We start from the raw sequence: 13,568 nt of genomic DNA, 5'->3' as shown, positions 1-13,568 counted from the left end.
CAATCTCTTTGGCTTTGGTTTTCTGTAAAATGGAATTAACAATAGTTACCTTCTCTAGTGAGAATTAAATGAAATAATGTAAATAGCTCTCTTACTAGTACTGATACATAAAAACTTTACATAAGTTAGTTACCCAATTGCTATCTTGGTATTTATGATATTCTGAATATACCTTGCATATCTTCTATAAAACCCTCACAGATTACATTTCCACCAGCACTGTGGTGAACAGATTATGTAGTTACACATCACACTGGGTTCCAAGAGCAACAAGAAAAATAATACACCAGAGAGATGGCCTACATGAAGGAGAACCCACTTCTCATTGTCTTTTTTTTTTGAGGTTATTATGGTTTTTTTGGGGGGGTATCATTAATCTATAATTACATGAAGAACATTATGTTTACTAGACTCCCCCCATAACCAAGTCCCTCCCACATATCCCATTACAGTCACTGTCCATCAGCACAATAAGATGCTATAGAATCACGACTTGTCTTCTCTGTATTGTACAGCCCTCCCTGTGTAACCCCCTACATTATGTCTGCTGATCGTAATGTCCCCTTTTCCACTTATCCCTCCCTTCCAACCCATCCTTCCCAGTCCCTTTCCCTTTGGTAACTGTTAGTCCATTCTTGGGTTCTGTGAGTCTGCTCCTGTTTTGTTCCTTCAGGTTTTTTCTTTGTTCTTATACTCCACAGATGAGTGAAATCATTTGATACTTATCTTTTTCCACCTGGCTTATTTCACTGAGCATAATACCCTCTAACTCCATCCATGTTGTTGCAAATGGTAGGATTTGTTTTCTTCTTATGGCTGAATAATATTCCATTGTGTATATGTACCACCTCTTCTTTATCCATTCATCTATTGATGGACATTTAGGTTGCTTCCAATTCTTGGCTATTGTAAATAGTGCTGCAATAAACATAGGGGTGCATCTGTCTTTCTCAAACTTGATTGCTGCGTTCTTAGGGTAAATTCCTAGGAGTGCAATTCCTGGGTCAAATGGTAAGTCTGTTTTGAGCATTTTGATGTACCTCCATACTGCTTTCCACAATGGTTGAACTAACTTACATTCCCACCAGCAGTGTAGGAGGGTTCCCCTTTCTCCACAGCCTCGCCAACATTTGTTGTTGTTTGTCTTTTGGATGGCAGCCATCCTTACTGGTGTGAGGTGATACCTCATTGTGCTTTTAATTTGCATTTATCTGATAATTAGCGATGTGGAGCATCTTTTCATGTGTCTGTTGGCCATCTGAATTTCTTCTTTGGAGAACTGTCTCTTCATATCCTCTGCCCATTTTTTAATTGGATTATTTGCTTTTTGTTTGTTGAGGTGCGTGAGCTTTTTATATATTTTGGATGTCAACCCTTTATTGGATCTGTCATTTATGAATATATTCTCCCATACTGCAGGATGCCTTTTTGTTCTATTGGTGGTGTCCTTTGCTGTACAGAAGCTTTTCAGCTTGATATAGTCCCCTTGTTCATTTTTGCTTTTGTTTCCCTTGCCCAGGGAGATATGTTCATGAAGAAGTTGCTCATGTTTATGTCCAAGAGATTATTGCCTATGTTTTTTCCTAAGACTTTTATGGTTTCATAACTTACATTCAGGTCTTTGATCCATTTCAAATTTACTTTTGTGTACGGGGTTAGACAATGATCCAGTTTCATTCTCTTGCATGTAGCTGTCCAGTTTTGCCAACACCAGCTGTTGAAGAGGCTGTCATTTCCCCATTGTATGTCCATGGCTCCTTTATTGTATATTAATTGACCATATATGTTTAGGTTAATACCTGGACTATCTATTCTGTTCCACTGGTCTGTGACTGTTCTTGTGCCAGTACCAAATTGTCTTGATTACTGTGGCTTTATAGTAGAGCTTGCAGTTGGGAAGAGAGATCCCCCTGCTTTATTCTTCCTTCTCAGGATTGCTTTGGCTATTCAGGGTCTTTGGTGGTTCCATATGAATTTTAAAACTATTTGTTCCAGTTCATTGAAGAATGCTGTTGGTATTTTGACAGGGATTTTATTGAATCTGTAGATTGCTTTAGGCAGGATGGCTATTTTGACAATATTAATTCTTCCTAGCCAAGAGCATGGGATGAGTTTCCATTTGTTAGTGTCCTCTTTAACTTCTCTTAGGAGTGTCTTGTAGTTTTCAGGGTATAGGTCTTTCACTTCCTTGGTTAGATTTATTCCTAGGTATTTTATTCTCTTTGATGCAATTGTGAATGGAATTGTTTTCCTGATTTCTCTTTCTGCTAGTTCATCATTAGTATATAGGAAAGCAACAGATTTCTGTGTATTAATTTTGTATCCTGCCACTTTGCTGAATTCAGATATTAGTTCTAGTAGTTTTGAAGTGGAGTCTTTTGGGTTTTTATGTACAATATCATGTCATCTGCAAATAGTGACAGTTTGACTTCTTCTTTACCAATCTGGATGCCTTATTCCTTTCTTTTGTCTGATTGCCGTGGTTAGGACCTCCAGTACTATGTTGAATAGCAGTGGGAGAATGGGCATCCCTGTCTTGTTCCCGATCTTAGAGGAAAAGTTTTCAACTTCTTGCCATTAAGTATGATTTTGGCTGTGGGTTTGTTGTATATGGCCTTTATTATGTTGAGGTACTTGCCCTCTATACCCATTTTGTTGAGAGTTTTTCTCATGAATGGATGTTGAATTTTCTCAAATGCTTTTTCAGCGTCTGTGGAGATGATCATATGGTTTTTGTCCTTCTTTTTGTTGATGTTCTTGTTGCTTTTGCACAAAGAGGTTACTTGGATTTCCCCCACTGAATTTCCTTTATATTCTTTGCCACAGGATTCATTTTGGAAAGAGGAATGTAAATGAGTAAAGTAGAGAATAGACAAGATAATTCTGATATGAAACCTCTGGCTAAGCAGGGCAAAAATGAGATTGTTTGAAATTATTGATAATTTCATCATGATTCTATGATTTTTAAAAAATTATTCAATTTATTTAAATGAAAAATAAATCAGTTCATCCATTAACTATGATTTTTATGCATGTGTGTGTGTGTACAAGACACTAGAGGAAGAGAGGAGAAATAACTGGGCGTTCTCAAGACTGCTTGATGTTTGAATCACTAAGAAAGAGACATTTAATTTACATGTTATTATTTATTTCATTTCATTTTTATCAAATTCTTCTGCAACACCATTTTTAAGTACTACTTAACATGGCTTCGCATGGATAAATAATAATTTACTTACTAAATATCCTATACTTGGGCCTCTAGACCATTCTATTTTTTCCCCTTTTAATCAATGTTGAGCTGAATCTAATTATAGCCTATTTTTGTGTCAGCTGATGATTTTCTTGAATTAAGGATGTGCATTTTAACAATGGACACTTAGGACTTATAAAATGTAGCACTACCTGCCCTCCTGCCATTGGGGCAGGCCTGAAACAAAGCTGCCATTCCATCTTGCTTTGACATTTCTCCACTGGCACCAGCCAAGGCCTTAAACTTCCTGTTTTGAGGTTTCACACTGAGCCCGTTCAGTCTCCCGCAGCGCTCCTCTGCACCCTCACTGCTAGATGATGCATATGTCTTTTGCTTAGTTCAACAAACTTCTCAGAGTGGGTGTCTAATATGTGCCAGGCACCATTCTAAATGCTGTGGGGCACTGAACAAAACAAATATCTCTGTCCGTGAAGCTTTCCTTCCAGTGAAATACAAACAGATCATGACTTTGACACATTCTTAGGTATCCCGGTTGTGATTGTGTGGTGGTGGTGGTAGTGGTGGTGGTGTGTGTGTGTGTGTGTGTGTGAGTAAGGCTGACTCTGCCCATGAGCAATTCAGAATGACCTGCTTGAATTCCAGAACCATCGTTACCAAGAAAACATATTTTGTTCAATCTGTGGGCCCACTTAGAGCTCATCTTTAATGGAGATGTAGGCAGAGCAGAGAGGAAGTTATATTTAATCAAGAAGCAATTCTTTCTCTTTATTGATCTCAGTTTCAGACTGAACAGGAGGGAGGCAGCAACAATGCAGAATGGTACCTGACATATTCAGGTAGGTGCCCACGTCTTCTGGGTGCACTCATGCCCTGACTCCGTGGTTGCAAACCAACTTTGACTGTGGATGATGCAGTATCAGGGTGGTGGACAGTAATCAGATCCTATTGCTCTCTGCCGTGGCTCTTTAGACGTAGAATGAAGCCCACTGCATGAGCTGGCCCCAGCTGATCCTCATCCCGCGTGGTCAGGCCTTGCCTGCCTCTCTGACTGCCCTCCTCTCCAGCTGTTCTGGCCTCCAGCACAAGCTGGTCCCCACCCTCAGGCCTTTCTCTGGTCATTCCCTCTTCTAGGAATCTTCTCCCACTGATCTTGTTCTCATTGGTTCCTTTTTATCATTGAAATTCAATGTGAATGTCACCTCCTCAAAAAAGGTTTCCCTTGGCCCTCCAAACACAGGGAGCCTTCCCACGGTTTCTTCAACATTATCTTGTTCAGTATGTAGCAATTTGAGACCCTTCCCCATCTGACAGTTTCCTATTGAACAATCTTCCTCCATCTTTCTTTCCTCTTCTTCTCTCCCTCCCCTTCCCTTCTTCCATTCCTTCTCCCTCCTTGTCTGCCATCCCCACTAGAGTCTTAGCTCCAGGAAAGCAGGAGCTCATTGATCTGATTCACACATGTGTCACCAGTGTCTGAACAATGCTTCACATACAACAGACATGTAATTACACATTTGCTTAAAAGATACATTATTCTAGACCTTTAAAAGCCAAGGCTAACATCACTCCCTGCCAGAGTAAGCCATTACACACCCATGTTGAGCAATCTTGGCAGAGTTTTCACAGTTCCAGAGAAACCATGTACCATGTAAAACTTGAGGTTCCAGAGAAAAACATGTCTTGGCATTATGGTCTGGGGATCAGTCTCTTAAACAAGGGAATAGGGAGTAGCCTAAACAAGATAACAGGTAAAATTCAAAATAACATATCTAGATGACCAAGAACGAAGTCAGTATTACATTGCCCAAAGCATCAGATGTATCCCTTGATAATGTGCAAATTAGAAAAGTTCAGTGTATTTGATACACAGCGCAGGAAGAATCATTCAAAAACATGCTCCCTTTCCTAAGGACCAACAAGTCCATTATTGCACTTAACCCTTGTAGCAGCACTATAAGAAGGGCCTATTATTAGCCCAGTTTTTCAGATGAAGAAACTGAGCTTAGAGAAATCAAGCTGTGCTCGAAGGGAGAGCCAGATCTGTCGGCAGAGCAATAAGGAATTTTTACTGGGCTCAGAAATGAACAACAATAATAATGTCTGTTGGATAAGAGGCCCTGGAGATTCCAGAAAAAAGTTCTAAGCCACTCCAAGGCTGGAAGATAATGACACTGTTTCTGTCTCTGCAGCCCCAGCTGTGACAGTGGACAAGTTACTCAAGATTGTAAATGAGAAAGAACAGAGCCAATAGAAAAGAGTCTTTTTGGTGTAAGATATTTTTCAGCAAAATGGTCAGAATAGAAAGGCTCTGGGTGCATTCCTGGTTGATCTTAGAATCAAACTGATAGTAGCTGAGAGAGAGGGAGAAAGAGTCTGAGATACTTACATAATGATGTCAGAAACAATGAATGTCTGCAGAAAAATGGCTCATATAGGGAATTTGTAAGACTCACACATGATGCATTTGCCATATACCAGAGGTTTGGATTTACTGTGACCCTAAGGAAGCCGAAGCTGCAGGGTCCTCGCTTGCACATGCAACTTTCAAGGCTCTGTACCTAATTCTGTATGTTTTCTATATTTTATCTTACAGTCAGCCTCCATAAAATCTGGTCAGTTTGTGCCTTCCCCACATGGGAAGAAAAGCTAAAAATCAAATAGCCCTGAGAAAGCTAACAGAAAATTAGTCTTGCTGAGGGACTGTGGCCAGATCTGCTCAGCTGTCTTCACTCTTATTTAGGGTTAGGCCAGGTTGGTGGATTTGTTGGTGTGTTTAATCAAGCATAACACAAATGAGGATTTAAGTAAATTTCTGTTAGTTGTTTAATGTCTTTTAGTGGGTAACTTATGAGGTTATCATTTCCATAGGATGAAAGTTACTGTGTTTTTATTTTAAATATGAAAGCAATGAACTTGAGCATGCTCTCAGTCTCTACTGATACCTCAGGACTTTGTGGTTTGAATTGGTATATTGGAATCTACATAAAATAAATTCCATTTCTTCTCTATTTTGTGACTTGGCAAAAAATAATACAGAAGGCCTAGAAGAAGCATATTACTAAAGTTATCCTGAGCCTATTTTGCATAGAAATTGTTAAACATTAACTAATGTTTGGACATAGGTATTAAAGCAATAGGTAGTGGGAAAAAAATTAAAAATTAATAAATAAATAAGCCATAGGTAGGAACTGGTCCCAAAATGATGTGCAGAACATTGAGTGGAACACATAAAAAGTAGTGAGAGAACATTTCCTTTGCCAGCCAGATTAATGGAACCAACACAGGAAATGGTAAGTCCAGAGGGCCATCATATCCATCAAAAACATGAGCATGAATAACTTCAAAGTTCACATTTTCTGAAAGCCTCTGCTGAAGTCAGAGTCATCAGAGCTTTATTCTCTGAATAGTGGGACAGGCAACTTTGTTCTCCTTCTGGCCAGTCTGAATTTGGGGGGTTCTCAGGATCTGAGATTCACCAGTTGTTTTTGCCAGGGCTTCAGGAAAAAGCAGAAAACTTACCTTGCACTTCCAGTGCCTTTTTCCACTTCCAGTTAAAACCTGAATGGAGTGTGTGTGTGGTGGGGAGAATGGGTCTCGGCGAAGCATGATTTTAACCCCAGATCTCAGCAAGAGCTGCATTATCTCCAGCTTATCTACATCACCCTGCTCTCCACTCTCCACTTCTCATCTACCCAAAAATCCTTCCCCCAACCCATGCACACCTCAGTGTCTGTTGTTTATCTCTTCTGACCAAATGGGCATTCTCACAGGGGAGGAGGAGGAGAGAAAGAGCTGTCCAGGAAATGCCACCACCATGACCCTGGTCACCAGACAGCCACAGATGCTCCCCACGGCCTGCGTCCTGCTGTGGGAAGAAAGGCACCTCCAGAGGTTGAGTCAAGAGACTATTATCTCTCACAATTGTACATGCAAAAACCCTTTAAAAATGTTAGCGAACAGAATTTAGCAATATATAAAAATAATTTATATCATGATCAAATGGAGTTTCAGGGATGAAAGCTTGTTCAAAATATGAAAACTGATCAATAAAATTCATCATGTTAAGGTAAAGAAGGGGTAAAAATCATATGATGATATCAAATGATGAAGAAAAGTCACCTGACAAATTCAAAAACCATTTACCCATTCATATTAAGAAAAACTATTAAAATAGGAGTAGAGCAGAACTTACTCAATTTGATAAGAGCATTTACCAAAAAACCTACATTTGACATCATAGTTAATAGTGAAGGATGGAGTGCTTTTCACCCAAGATTAGGAACTAGGCAAGGATGCCCACTCTCACCCCTCTTACTCAACACAATGCTGCAATTTTTATTTAGTGCATTAAGATAAGAAGTGAGATGTATATAGAACAAAGAAGAAGAAATAAAACTGGCCCTATCTGCAGGTGACATATGCAGAAAATTCCAAGGAACCTATTAAAAAAAAAACCTTCCAAGAATTAATAAGTGAGTTCATCAAGATTGTAGGATATAAAATGAACATACAAAAATCTATTTCTATATACTAGAAATGAGCACATAGATACCAACATGTATAATTATTCAAAAAAAGAAGAAAGAAATACTTAGATCTAAATCTAACAAAATATTTACAGGACATGTATGCTGAAAACTACACAGTTGCTGTAAAACTACACAGCTGAAAAAAGAAATTAAGAAAGATCTAAACAAATGAAGAGCCACACTGTGTTCAGGAATTGGAAGACTCACTATTATAAAAATGTCAATTCTCCAAAATTGATATTGAGGTTTAATACAATTCCTATCAAACTCTCAATGATATTTTTCATAGATATAGGCAAGATCATTTAAAAAATAACATGGAAAGGAAAATCACTAGAATAGCTAACACAATTTTGAAAAAGAAAAGTGAGAGGAATGATTCTACTCAATTCCAAAACACACTACATAGCTATAGTAACCAAAATTGTGTGGTAGTAGTGCAGGGATAGACACATAGATCAATAGAACAGAGTAAAAGCATCTTTACCCAGAAATAGACCCACATAAATATGCCCAAATGATTTTTGACAAAGATGAAAAAGCAGTTCAGTGGAGAAAAGAAAGCCTTTTCAACAAATGGTGCCTGAAGCAATTGCACATCCATAGGCAAAATAAAACCCATGGCCTAAACCTCACACTTATACAAAAATTTACTCAAAATGGGTCATGGACTTACATGTTAAGATGAAACTATAAAACTTTTAGGAAAAAATCTTCAGGATGTAGGGCTAGGCAAAGATTTCTTAAACTCAACACCAAAAGCAAGATCCATAAAAGGATAAAAGGATAAATTGAATTTCATCAAAATAAAAAATTTTGACTCCATGAAATCTCTGATAAAAGGATAAAAAGACCAGCCACATAGTGGAGAAAAAAGTATTTATATATGTATGCATATATAAGTTTGCAAGCAACGTCTCTGACAAAGTACTATTACCTAGAATATATAAAGAATTCTCAAAACTCAAGAGTAAGAAAGCAAATAATCCATAGGCAAAAGACATTTCACCAAAGAAGATATACAGACTGGCAAGTGAATGTATGAAAAGATATTAAACATCATTAGCCATAAGGGAAATGCAAATTAAAACCACAAAGAGATATTACTAAAGACCTATCAAAATTGTTAAAGTAAAAAAATAGAACACCAAATGCTGAGATAATATGGAGAAAACTGAATCATTTGTGCATTGCTGGTAGGAATGTAAAATGATACAACTACTCTGGATGACAGTTTGCCAGTTTCTTTAAAAACTAAACATGCAATAATCCTACAATCCACCAGCTGCACTCCTGGGCATTCAGCCTAAAGAAATAAAGACTTTGTTCACGCAAAAACCTGTACATAAATGCTTACAGAAGCTTTACTTACAATTGCAAAAATTAAAAACAACCCAAGTGAGTGATTAAATAAACTGGTACTTCCATACCATGGAATAGTATTCATCATTAAAAAGGAATGGATGATTGATACATGCACCAGCCCGAATTAACACACAGAGAATTATGCTAAGTGAAAAAAATTCAGTGTCAAAAGGCTTTTTTCATATATATATAAATGTATCATTCCATTTCTATTACATTCTTGAAATGGCAAAACTAAGAAGTAGAGGACAGATTATTGGCTGTCAGGGTTTCAGAAAGAGGAGGTCTAGGAGGAAAGTGGGTGTCTTTACAAAAGAGCAACATGAACAACCCTTGTGGTGATACTGTTCTATATCTTGACTCTATCAGTATCAATATTCTGGTCATGATATTTGATCAATATCAAATAAGGTCATGTTTTGAAATATTTGGGGTTTGGTCTTCAACACATGAATTTCAGGAGGACACAACCAAGCCCTCAGAAGGCCCGTGGTTCTGTCCAGCACAGAGGAGTCCATGTGGGAGTGGCTTTGGGACAAGGAGAAGGATCAGACCTCGGAGTGTCGGGGAAAGGAGATGGGACAGGTTCAAAGGGCGGGATGGATGGAGATTCAGAGGGCCTGAGCGAATGAGGAGACTGGCAAGAGCGGTGTTAGTGAAGGAATTCCCTAACTTGTAGGGGGACTTGTAGGGCCCGGCCTTCTCCCCGTCATGTCCCCATATATGGTCAGTGTTGGCCAGGAAGGGAGTGGGGACGTGCTGAGCCAGGAAGAATGAAAGTGGAAGGAGCGGAGGGACGAAGTAGAGAGAGGTGGGCAATTCCCACTTTCAACAAGCGGACAGCAGTGGAGGAGGACACCATTCCTTGTAGGGGACAGCAGGAAATTCCCTGAATTCTTCTTTTAATGTTATGATATCTTGGATTACTTAATTTTTTTGAAAAGTCAAAGAGGTTTTGAAATACTAATAAAATAATCAAAAGCAAATGGCATTTTTGCATTCTCTCACCATGGAAAATTGACTATCTTAAAGAAGAAAACCAAAAAATCCATTCTAGCTAGACCTTTTTTTAAGGATCTGGTTAAACAATGCATACTGTGTAATTAACAGGCATGATTGATATACCCAAAAAGGGTTAATATTTAATACTAGTTCTACTTTACTTTTTATCAAACTAGCACTTTTTTTTCTGAAAACCTGAAATAACTGTCATGCATTATCTCTTCTAGGATGGTCATATATAAAGATAGACAATATTAATATCAGTTTTATCAGTTCCCAGAAAGATCAAGCTGTTTGCCTAACTCAGTCCCTAGCAGAGCCATAATTCAAACCTGTTCGGTATTCTGTTACTTAAATGGAGCTTTTATTTCTTTGTTACACTTGTATAAAAGGATGGAAGACTCTAAGAGCCAAATTAAAATTCCAAACAATTTAGGTCTTAGTTTCCATTAACAAATCAAGACATCAGTATAAATCTATATGTATGGAAAAACGGGAATATCATTACATAATGGACTGGATTAAAAACATGCAGTTAGGAAAAAAACAAGATGTTATCAGCAAGTACATGTGAGATGGCTTGTGCTCAGCTATTTTTCCTCATTCTCTGGCCTACTTTTTTTTTTTACTACTAGGCTCTTTTGCTGCTTGGATGGTTCATTTCAGTCTAACTGACTCATCTCCAGGGAGCTTCTGTGATGGATATTCAAGATGCTCACCATCTAGTTCTGAATTTATGTCTTCTATCCAGGCAGAGCCCAGCTGTACAAAACATGGTCCTTTTATGAACTTGTATTTGATATTGTGTTGTCCTTTTATTAAGCTTTATATTGTTGCACATCACACTTAACTTATAAGAAATATTTGTCATTTTAAAAATAAAACTGTCTTCCTTAAAAGAGAATTAAAATTTTTAATTCTGGACATTTTCTGTGATTTTTACTGGACCTTAGTCCCCACATTCCTTGGTAAGTAAATTAAGCCTTTAAGAATAAAAGTCACTTAACACATTGCAAAAAGATTGTTTAAAAAGTACCTCTGAAGCACACTGACTCTCTGCTTAAGAACCCATGTCTGGGAAAGGGGTTTTCCTGTGCAAATTCATTTTTTGGTGCTCTCAGTGTATTGAGTTTGGTTAGTCCCAAGAATTCTCCTTCAGAAGGTAAATCTTTGAAGCCATGTTAAAAAAATCCCCCCAAATTCTCCTTATTGGAATGTTTCTGACCTGAACATGAGGTTCATCTTTCTTCAGGCAACCTTTGTATTAAAAAGAAGATAATTTTTTACCAGACAACTTGTGGTTTCAAAGTTGTTAAAATTAGTTCAGTGTCCTGTTTGAATTCTTGTGTCAAATGAGAAAAACTTTTAGCGTCACGAGTGATTTCTAGACTGATGAAATAGTAGATTGAATGTTGAGTCTATCAGCAGTAAACCTTGGTTTTAATACTATACCTTTCACTCATTTGGAAGAAAAATATCATTATTTTTAAATGACAAAGTCTAATGTAAAATATGAGATATATATAATATAGATAATCAAAGATAAAATTTGTACACATGAATATTTTCATTAAATATGCTTGCTGTTTTGGTTGAAACCATCTGGGTTATAATTTCTTAGGATATTGAGAAGACTTTGCTTCTCACAATATGCATGCTTAGACACCAAACACCTATAAAAGGCAAGGGTTCACTTTTTACTTCAAAACTCTACAGGGCATCAAGCTGTTAAAGAATTCCAACCTAGATCTTGTTAACAAGAAAAACAGGGAAGGAATCCACAGCAGCTCACAAATATATTTACTTGGAGACTATGTATATTTACTTGGACAATCTCACTCTTAATATGAGTTTTTCCAAAGAATAGTAAGTAATCAGTTAATGAGTTACAATCATGAGCTGAGCACTGTACTGTGTTTAATTTCTCTAATTTTCTGCTTCTTGCTTTAGGAATGGCTTATTCAGTACCACCAACTTATCGATACTTTATGAGTTCTCATGTCACTTTTTCCGTGATTTTTTTCTGGTCTCTGATTTTGTTCCAAATATCCAAATGTGTATTTTAGTGAGGACTTTAGCATTGATTCTATCCAGCAGCATCAAAGACAATAAGCTGGCTAAGCTATGTTTTTTTTTTTTCTTTTAAAAATGGGAAATGAAGTCATGATGTTTTTCCCATGGCTGTTCACTGAAAAACCTAGGAAGCAAGGGTCAACCAATTGAAATGAGAACAACTAGCACTGCCAATATAATTTCTCACAAAAAAGGAACCAGGGTTCCTTAGATAAATAAATGGCAAATTCCAGTTCGAGGCAGGAAATGGACAAGATTAATTGGGATATCTTGTTACATCAGAAAGAAAGGAAACAATCAAGTATGTTAGATGCAAATTGAAAAGTTTCCTTCTGGTTAAACATGGGCCAATTGAAGCCCCAAAAACAATGCAAGATGTGAAATATATCATGTTAGAGTCCATGAGTCCATAATGATATCTTTTTAAAAAAAATAATTGGTCACCTTTGAGATTATTAGACTACCAATTCATTAATATGAAAAATGGTAAATAAAAGGATAGAAGCAAACATTTATTCTGCCTTTCTTATATGAAAGGAATGTCAGCTAATGCAGGCAGAAAGAATGAGATAATTAAATTATCATCCATTTATAACTCTTAATGAATAATGGACCTTCACTGCTAAAGTTATTAGGTGAGAAGATGACGGGGAACATTATAAAGGGTAAATTAGTTTAACAACATCTAATCCCACAGATCGATCTTAACATCACAAAGAGAAAGACAGGCAGATGTCATTGATCCCTTATGTGACACAACAGGAAGTACATAGCACACTTGACCCTAAATCACAAATCCAGGATGTGGGCAATCTTGCAGGACAAGTGACCTGCAGGGGGGACCCAGTATAGATTGAAAGAAACTTTAAGAAGTTTGTTGACATGTCTTAATATGCTTATTTTTATGGTAAATAACATTGTGGTTTTATTAAACAAAAAGGAGTTTGTCATACTAGAGATACATACTGATGTGTTAATGGAAGAAATAATATAATACCTGAGATTTGTTTAAAATTATGTAGCAGGTGCAGAGAATGTGAAGTCCATTGTTGCATAGCATGGGGGTTATTATTCTGCTTGCCCTCTTTTTTTATTATGTTTAAAAATTTCCATAATAAAAAATTCTGAAGTTGAACAAAATACAAATCCACTCACTCCTTCTGACATATACTTAGGTGTGCCCCAGGTGTAAGGTTCTAAACCAGGCACTGGGCATACCGACAAGATACAGACGAGAAGGGAACATGCCAAGAGTCTTCAACTCACATTTATTTTTGGTGGTGAGAGATGAATATCACTAAATAATGTGATAAAAGCAGAGATAAAAGTGAAGGGGTAGAGGGAAATAGACGGAGCAAGTAATTATGATGGGAACGGAAAATGTT

Source organism: Manis pentadactyla, chromosome 11 (assembly GCF_030020395.1).
Source record: "Manis pentadactyla isolate mManPen7 chromosome 11, mManPen7.hap1, whole genome shotgun sequence".
NCBI classification, from domain to species: Eukaryota; Metazoa; Chordata; class Mammalia; order Pholidota; family Manidae; genus Manis; species Manis pentadactyla.
The sequence above is the reverse complement of the archived record's forward strand: the minus strand, read 5'-3'. Positions refer to the sequence as shown.